General features: G+C 48.5%; 1 pseudogene; it reads left to right on the forward strand.

Annotated features, from left to right (window-relative positions):
• Window positions 1–9,658: 9,658 nt before the first annotated feature.
• The window catches only part of LOC116986647, a 9,392-nt pseudogene continuing 8,910 nt past the window's right edge, over window positions 9,659–10,140 (forward strand).

The raw sequence follows: 10,140 nt of genomic DNA on the forward strand, positions 1-10,140 counted from the left end.
AAATATACCACTGTCTGATTAAATAAATTCCTCCTCATCTCCTTCCTAAAGGAACGTCCTTTATTTCTGAGGCTATGACCTCTAGTCCTAGACTCTCCCACTAGTGGAAACATTCTCTCCACATTCACTCTATCCAAGCCTTTCGGTAATTTTCAATGAGGTCTCCCCTCATTTTTCTAAACTCCAGCGAGTACAGGCCCAGTGTTGTCAAATGCTCAACGGACAGTTTGAACTACTTCCCTCCGGCAGACGTTACAATGCCTTCTACGCCCGAACCTCCAGACTCAGAAACAGCTTTATTCCCAGAGGTATAGCGGCTCTGAACCGGCCCTGCTGAGTGCCCCCCACCCCCCCTGGACTGTCTCCCTCGGATGGTCACGTCACAAGGCTTATTTATTTATTTTACTTTTCTCTTACATCGGTTGGAAGCTGCATACTAAATCTCGTTGCACTGACGTACAATGACAATAAAAGATATTATTATTATTATTATTATTATTATTATTATTATTATTATTATCATATGTTAACCTACTCATTCCTGGGATGGTTCTTTGAAGAATATGAACAATTGTTTACAGGCAGCAGGGTGATGTAAATTGGTTAATTTGGAGTAAACATGGGTAAAAGAAGAGTCCCAACCCAAAGCATTGTCTGTCTATTCCCCTCACAGATGCTGCCTGACCCACTGAGTTCCTCCAGCACTTTGTGTTTTGCTCAAGTTTCCAGCATCTGCAGTTCTTTGTGTCTCTGAAACAAATTGAAATCATCTTCAACATTTTTTTTTATAGAGCTTTAAGGGCGTCACAGTGGGGCAGCGGTAGAGTTGCTGCCTTACAGCACTTGCAGCGCCAGAGACCCGGGTTCGATCCCGACTATGGGCGCTGTCTATACGGAGTTGTACGTTCTCCGTGACCTGCGTGGGTTTTCTCCGAGATCTTCAGTTTCCTCCCACACTCCAAAGACGTGCAGGTTTGTAGGTTAATTGGCTTGGTAAATGTAAAATTATCCCTCGTGTGAGGGGGATAGTGTTAGTGTGCGGGGATCGCTGGTCGGCATGGACTCGGTGGGCCGAAGGGCCTGTTTACGCACTGTATCTCTAAAGTAAACTAAACTAAACTTTAATAGAATGAAGATTATTTTTAAATGGAGTCAGAGTGCAATTGAGCTGCACAGCAGGGAAAGAGGCCCTTCGGCCCATCTCGTCCATGCCAGCCTTGATGTCCCTGCTAAGATAATCCCATTGTCTATGTTTGACCGTATCCCTTCAAACCTTGGCCAGGCTAACCCTGCAATGTCGCCAGGACAACGGACCTTCATGGCCAAGTTAAGAACTCTACACATACAATGCCAGAGACCCGGGTTCGATCCTGACTACGGGTGCTGTCTGTACGGAGTTTGCACGTTCTCCCCGGGACCTGTGTGGGTTTTTTCAGGTTGTTCCGGTTTCCTCCCAGATTCCAATGACGTGCAGGTTTGTAGGTTAATTGGCTTCTGTAAACAGTATATTGTCCCTAGTGTGTGTAGGATAGTGCTCGTGATCGTTGGTCGGCACGGACTCGATGGGCCGAAGGGCCTGTTTCCGTGCTGTATCTCAAAAGTCTACACCATTGCATTGACTCTCTGAACAGTGACCACTTTCACGTTGTGTTGTTCCGCCATCTAGTGGGAGCTTGATGTCGTAGCAACCCATGTATTTTATTCCCACTAATGTTCGCTGCTCTGCGATCAAGAGTCGAAAGTTAAGTTAAGTTTAGTTTAGAGATCCAGCATGGAAACAGGCTCTTCGGCCCATCGAATATGTACCGACCAGACATCACCCGTTCACACTCGTTCTATGTTTTAGTTCTATTCTTTAGTCAGAGGGCGGTGAATCTGTGGAACTCTTTGCCACAGACGGCTGTGGAGGTCAAGTCAGTGGATATTTTTAAGGCAGAGAGAGACAGTTTCTTGATTAGTACCGGTGTCAGATGTTATGGGGAGAAGGCAGGAGAATGGGGTTAGGAGGGAGGGAGAGGTCGACAGAGGGCCGGAGTAGACTTGATGGGCCGAATGGCCTAATTCTGTTCCTATCCCACAGGCGGACATGGTGACACTCAGTTTTAACTAAATTCTCCTTTATTTCTTTAATTAAATCATCCAACTGTACTCCAGGAATCAGACAGCACGGAGTCAGGCCCTTCAGCCCATCTCAACGATGCAGACCAAGATGCCCAGCATTTTGTGTCTAGATATGTATACACACACGCGCATATGTATACACACACATATATATATATATATATATATATACGTTACTCCAGCATTTTGTATCTATCTATGTATATATATATATGTATATATTTATATATATACACACACATATGCATACACACATATACATATAGGTACACACATGTATACAAACAAACAATAATTTTGTGTTTAAGAAGGAACTGCAGATGCTGGAAAATCGAAGGTACACAAAAATGCTGGAGAAACTCAGCGGGTGCGGCAGCATCTATGGAGCGAAGGAAAAAGGCGGCGTTTCGGCCCGAAACGTTGCCTGTTTCCTTCATTCCGTAGATGCTGCTGCACCCGCTGAGTTTCTCCAGCATTTTTGTCTACCAATAATTTTGTGTTATTGTGCATAAAACAAACAAGCATCTGGTGTCTATCTTCCAAGTGTCATGTAGATGTTGTTATTGTACCGGCCTCAACCACTTCCTCCAGCAACGCGCTGCCAGGGTGGTGATGCAGGCAGATACAATAGAGGTGTTTAAGATGTTTAAGATATAGTAAGTGTCTTTTAGACAGGCACATGGACATGCAGGGCATGGAGGGATAAGGATCACGTGCAGGCAGAGGAGATTAGCTTAACTTGGCATCATGTTCAGCATGGACATTGTGGGCCGAAGGGCCTGTTCCTGTGCTGTTCCATGTTCCATACACCCACCGCCCTCTGGGTGAAAAAGTTGCCCCTTGGGTTCCTATTAAATCTTTCCCCTCTTTCCTTAAACTTATGTCCCCTGGTCCATGATTCCCCTACCCTGGCTGTGCATTCAGCCTCTCCATTCCCCTCTGATGCTGACTCTGAATGCAAACTGCCATGGCAACTTCAGCAAGCTGTGTCATTGCACAGAGTGCTGGAGTAACTCAGCGGGTCAGGCAGCATCTCTGGAGAACAAGGTGACTTTTCAAGTCCCGACCTGAAACGTCACCTATCCATGTTCTCCACAGATGCTGCCTGACCTGCTGAGTTACTCCAGCACTATGTGAAACGTCACCTATCCATGTTCTCCACAGATGCAGCCTGGCCCGCTGAGTTACTCCAGCACTATGTGAAACGTCACCTATCCATGTTCTCGGTGGGCGGCGCGACTTTCGTCAGCAGCGGCCTCTGCAGTCCGTCTGCGTTTTTATTATTTTATGTCTATGTTTTATGTAGTTTTTGTTATTTTTTGTTGGGGGGGGGGGTTGGGGTGGTGTGGGGGGGGGGGGGTGGGGGTGGTGTGGGGGGGGTGGGGGTAACTTTTAAATCTCTCCCTGCACGGGAGACCCGACCTTTTCTTTGTCGGGTCTCCGTTGTCGTTGGGGCTGCAATGAGGAGCGGCCTCCAACAGGAAGACCGGGGGCTCTGGTGCCGACCAGTCACCTCACCGTCGCGGAGCTGGCCGAGTCCGGAGCGGGTGGAGCGGTGGTGGAGCGCTGCTGTGGCCCGACCCCCGGAGATTCGGTGGCTGCAACTGCGGGTTTGGCGGACGGCGGCACCAGGAGCCCGCGGGTCCCTGGAGGGAGACCGCTTTTCAGGGCTCCCGCAACGGCGACTTCTCCCGCCCGAGTTGCGGGGTTGAAGAGCTCCTGGAGCGGGGCCTTACACCATCGCCCCGCGCGGCTTGGAATGGCGGCGGGACTGCGAGTGCACGCCGGGGGCTCTAACACCAAGACCCGGTGTGCGACCTTGCATCACCCGGCGTGGATTTAATGGCCGCGGGACAATCGCCATCGCCCGCCGGGGGCTTTGACTTTGACTTTGACTGACATCGGGGGGGAGAGTGCAGTGGAGAGATAAGTTTTTTGGCCTTCCATCACAGCAATGTGATGGATGTTTATGTAAATTATGTTGTGTCTTGGGTCTATTTGTTTGTAATGTATGGCTGCAGAAACGACATTTCGTTTGGACCTCAAGGGGTCCAAATGACAATAAATTGTATTGTATTGTATTGTATTCTCCACAGATCCTGCCTGGCCCGCTGAGTTACTCCAGCACTATGTGAAACGTCACCTATCCATGTTCTCCACAGATGCTGCCTGACCCGCTGAGTTACTCCAGCACTGTTTGAAACGTCACCTATCCATGTTCTCCACAGATGCTGCCTGACCCGCTGAGTTACTCCAGCACTCTGTGAAACGTCACCTATCCACGTACTCCAGAGATGCTGCCTGACCCACTGAGTTACTTCAGTAATAGAAAAGCAACTGCAGATGCTGGTTTATACCAAAGATGAAACAAAATACTGGAGTAACTCAGCAGGACAGGCAGCATCTTGGAGAGCATGGATGGGAGACGTTTCGGGTCGGGACCTTTCTTCAGACTGGAGTTACTCCAATACTTTGTGTCCTTTTATGAATTGACCCAGCATCTGCAGTTCTTCGTTTCTATTGTGCAAAATGCAGTCATGTGCGTGTGCTGGAAAACAGAGGCAGGGGGAGGTGCTGTTGTACCAAAGGCAAACTTTACAAACAAAAAACTTTACGCCTCTTCTCGGAGCGGCACGGTGGCGCAGCGGTAGAGTTGCTGCCTTACAGCGCTTGCAGCGCCCGAGACCCGAGTTCGATCCTGGCTACAGGTGCTGTCTGTACGGAGTTTGTACGTTCCCCCCGTGACCTGCGTGGGTTTTCTCCAGGATCTCTGGTTTCCCCCCCACACTCCAAAGAGGTAATTAGCTCGGTATAAACGTAAATTGCCCCACGTGCGAGGAGGATATGCGGGAATTGCTGGTCGGCGCAGTCTTGGTGGGCCGAAGGGCCTGTTTCCGCAACGGTATCACCAAACTAAACTAAACTAAATTGTGGTAAATACAGTTGTTTCGGAAGGAACTGCAGATGCTGGAAAATCGAAGGTAGACAAAAATGCTGGAGAAACTCAGCGGGTGCGGCAGCATCTATGGAGCGAAGGACTTCGGGTCAAGAGCCTTAAGGGTGCGGCAGCATCTATGGAGCGAAGGAATAGGTGACGTTTCGGGTCGAGACCCGGAAGGGTCTCGACCCGAAACGTCACCTATTCCTTCGCTCCATAGATGCTGCCTCACCCGCTAAATTTCCAGAAGGGTCTTGACCCGAAACATCATCTATTCCTTCGCTCCATAGATGCTGCCTCACCCGCTAAATTTCCAGAAATTTTTGTCTACCAGTGGTAAATACAGAGTGTGCTTACCAGAGCCCACCAGGGGGCATCTGGACTGGTTATTGTACTAAATCAGCAGGGAACAGTGAAGCTCGGCACAAAAAGCTGGAGTAACTCAGCGGGACAGGCAGCATCTCTGGACAGAAGGAATGGGTGACGTTTCGGGTCGAGACCCTTCTTCAGACTCTTTAGACAGTGAGATTGATCCAAAGGCAATTGTTTAATTGTTGAAGTCAGGATGAGCAGAGTATTTCCTTCAGTATAAAAAGATTAAGGGCGAATCCCACAAAGGATTATTGAAGAAATTTATGTATTTTTATGTTTAGTTTTGGAGAGATACGTAGAAACATGGAAACAGAAAATAGGTGCAGGAGTAGGCCATTCGGCCCTTCGAGCCAGCACCGCCATTCAATATGATCATGGCTGATCATCCAACTCAGTATCCCGTACCTGCCTTCTCCCCATATCCCTTGATTCCGTTACCTCTCAGAGCTATATCTGACTCTCTCTTGAAACCATCCAGTGAATTGGCCTCCACTGCCTTCCGTGGCAGAGAATTCCGCAGATTCACAACTCTCTGGCTGAAAAGGTTTTTCCTCATTTCAGTCCTAAATGGCCTTATACCCCTTATTCTTAAACTGTGACCCTTGGTTCTGGACTCCCCCAATATCGGGAACATTTTACAGCGTGGAAACAGGCCCTTCGACCCACCGAGTCCATGTTATCCCACTTTCTCATCCACTCCCTGCACATTGGGGTCATTTACAGAGGGCTAATTAGCCTAATCGTCTGAAGTCTGAGTCTGAAGAAGGGTCTCGACCTGAAACGTCACCCATTCCTTCTCTCCAGAGATGCTGCCTGTCCCGCTGAGTTACTCCAGCACTTTGTGTCTATCTTCGGTTTAAACCAGCATCTGCAGTTCCTTCCTGCACAATTAGATCGTCCATCCCAAGCAGGACTGAAGAACCCGCTGGGCTGTCTCCAAAATAAACAGCCGAGAGTTTTAGATGCAGCCCGACCCAGCACACAAACCAGCCACCTTCCCATTGGCCCGACTGCCTCAGGAATGCAGCCTACATACAGTAATTAAGGACCACTTTCATTCCATCTTTTCCCCTCTCCCATCCGGCAGAAGGTACAAAAGCTGGAAACCACATCCTACAAGATTCAGGAACAGCTTTTTCCTCCCCGCTGTTAGCAGACTCTTGAAAGAACCTTTCATGAGCTAAAGGTGTCAAGTCAAGTTAAGTCAAGAGAGTTTATTGTCATGTGTCCCAGATAGGACAATGACATTCTTGCTTGCTGCAGCACAACAGAGTATTGTAAGCATAAATACAGAACAGTTCAGTTCAATATACACATAAATAAACAGATAAAGTTCAATAGGCTGTTACAGTTCAGAGTCTGTTTGTTGGTGAGTTTAATAGCCCGATGGCTGTGGGGAAGGAGATGTTCCTGAACCTGGATGTACCAGATTTCAGGCTCCTGTACCTTCTGCCCATGATCACATTGAATGGCGGTGCTGGCTCGAGGGGCCGAATGGCCTACTCCTGTACCTATTGTCTATTGTCTATTGTCTACCCGATAGCAGCGGAGAGATGAGTGTGTGGCCAGGATGGTGTGGGTCCTTGATGATGCTGGCAGCCTTTTTGAGGCAGCGACTGCGATAGATCCCCTCGATAGTGGGGAGGTCAGAGCCGATGATGGACTGGGCAGTGGTCACAACTTTCTGCATCTTTCTCCGCTCCTGGACGCTCGAGTTGCCGAACCAAGCCACGATGCAACCGGTCAGCATGCTCCCTACTGTGCACCTGTAGAAGTTCGAGAGAGTCCTCCTTGACATACCGACTCTCCATAAACTTCTCAGGAAGTAGAGGCACTGATGTGCTTTCTTTATAATGGCATCAGTGTGCTGGGACCAGGAAAGATCTTCGGAAATGTGCACGCCCAGGAATTTGAAGTTCTTGACCCTTTCCACCATCATCCCGTTGATATAAACGGGGCTGTGGGTCCCTATCCTACCTCTTCCAAAGTCCACAATCAGCTCCTTGGTTTTGCGGGTGATGAGAGCCTGGTTATTGCGCTGGCACCATTTGGTCAATCGTCGATCTCACTTCTATACTCTGACTCATCCCCATCAGTGATTCGCCCCACAACAGTGGTGTCTTCGGCGAACTTGATGATGGAGTTCGCACTATGTCTGGCTACACAGTCATGAGTATAGAGTGAGTACAGCAGGGGGCTGAGCACGCAGCCTTGAGGTGCTCCCATGCTGATTGTTATCGAGGGTGACACATTTCCACCAATACGAACAGACTGTGGTCTGTGAATGAGGAAGTCGGGGATCCAATTGCAGAGGGATGCGCAGAGACCCAGATCTGAGAGCTTGGTAACCAGTTTGGAGGGGATGATTGACTTCAGCTCGGTATTAAATGCCGAGCTGTAGTCAATGAATAACAGCCTGACATATGAGTTTTTGTTGTCCAAGTGGTCCAGAGCGGAGTGGGGAGCCAGCGAGATCGCATCCACCGTTGATCTGTTGTGGCGGTAAGCGAACTGCAGTGGGTCCAGGTTCTTGTCGAGGTAGGAGTTGATATGCGCAACCACTCAATCTCTTCATCACCACAGATGTTATTGCCACTGGTCGATAGTCATTGAGGCATGTCACCTTGCTCTTCTTGGGCACCGGTATAATTGATGCCCTTTTAAAGCAGGTGGGAACCTCAGACCTCAGATGTGAGAGGTTGAAAATGTCCATAAAAACTCCAGCCAGTTGGTCCGCACAGGTTTTTAGAACACGACCGGGTATACCATCAGGTCCTGGTGCTTTCCAAGGGTTCACCCCTCTGAAGGATTTTCTGACGTCGGCCTCTGTGACTGTGACTGAAATACCATCATGTCGAATGGGGGCTCGAGAAGGCACATCAGTATTCTCGCTATCAAAGCGTGCGTAAAACGCATTGAGCTCGTCAGGGAGTGATGCTTCGCTGACATTTTAGCTGCCTCCTGATTTCGCCTTGTAGGAGGTGATGGCATTCAAGCCCTGCCACAGCTGCCGAACATCCGTCTCATCCTCCAGCTTGGAGCAGAAGTCCCTTTTGGCCTTTTTGTTGGCCTTACTAAGGTCGTATCTGGACTTCTTGCAGACCTCTGTATCTCCAGATCTGAATGCCCGGGATCTGGGCCACCCCAATCTTCCAACCTACCTCATTGCAGACCTTGCACTTTTCTCCACACCTTCCGTGCCTTTCTGTGGTTGGATCATTGGAGTGGTGGCCCCATAGCAGAAGCGTCCATGTGGTGGGGCTGGAAACTGGAAGTATCCTGAGCTAATTCTGCTGCCACCATCATCTACTGCATCAAGTGATGGCTCCCACTAATAGTCGCCGGAAGCTCGAGTCGTTTTCGGGACGGATGATGATGACGATGTCAACACTTGAAGCTTTGAAGATGGACACGAAAGAAGATTGGAGTGGTGTTTCATCTCTGGTCAACTAACTCAAAAGGCAAGACTCACCGATCAACTCTTATCCCCAACATTAACTGGGACACACTCAAAGATAGAACCCGTCTCAAACCTCTACAGAAGACTTTGTTTCACATTGGCCATGTATAGAATCATGATGGGGGAAGAGATAGGGTGATGTACAGATCCTTTCACCCAGAGTAGGGGAATCAGAAACCAGAGGAGATATATTTAAGAGGAGAGGAGCAAAATGTAATAGGATCCTGAGGGGCAACCATTTCACACAGAGGATGGTGGGTCTATGGAACAAGATGCCAGAGGAGGTAGTAGAGGCAGGTACAATAACATTAATGAGACACTTGGACAAATACATGGGTAGGAAAGGTTTAGAGGGATCTGGGCTAAACGTGGGCAGATGGGACGAGCCTAGTTGGGGCACCGTGGATGGCATTGACGAATTGGGCCGAAGGGCCTGTTTCCGTGCTGTTTGACTCTATGACTCATAAAGTCCAGTAAAAAGTCGTCCCAACCTTTGAAGGTTCTGGATTATTTTTCTTTGAAAGAAAACAAGCGAGGTTTTAATGAAGGTCAGGTTTCCACGTGAGATTGGAGATATTTATCAAGATAAGGTCGACAATACAATAATCAAGACAAATACTTGCTTATGTTGAATTGTAAATAACAAAGGTTTGGTTGATGACTTTTCCAAAGCCATAAGATCCTGGTCACACAACACTATTAATAACTAGTGATAATGGCAGTATATAAAGGGGGCGACTGGGCTTACACGACTCACTCTCTGCAAGATGGCCAAGCTAATCATCTGTGCAGGTGAGCTGGTGTTCCATGTAGATGCCTGTGTAGACCATTGGATTTTTGCTAAAAGGTTCAATGAGTGAATTGGACAAAGACTTGGGCCAGAAATGCTGCTCCTGTCAGATCTTGTGAACCAACAAGTAAAACAGGGGGTTTGGGGGGTGGCACGGTGGGACAGCGGTAGAGTTGCTGCCTCACAGCGCCAGAGACGCAGGTTCCATCCCGACTACGGGTGCTGTCTGTATGGAGTTTGTACGTTCTCCTGTTCCATGTTCTATGTTCCATGTTCCATGTTCCATTTTCTGTTCCGTGTTCCGTGTTCTATGTTCCATGTTCTATGTTCCATGTTCTAGGCTCCATGTTCAGTGTTCCATGTTCCATGTTTCATGTTCCGTGTTGTTACGTGTTCTATGTTCCATGTTCCATGTTGTAAACCTGCATTTTCTGGATGAATCTGATGGTATTTCTGGTC

This window comes from Amblyraja radiata, chromosome 24 (genome assembly GCF_010909765.2).
Source record: "Amblyraja radiata isolate CabotCenter1 chromosome 24, sAmbRad1.1.pri, whole genome shotgun sequence".
Classification (NCBI taxonomy): Eukaryota; Metazoa; Chordata; class Chondrichthyes; order Rajiformes; family Rajidae; genus Amblyraja; species Amblyraja radiata.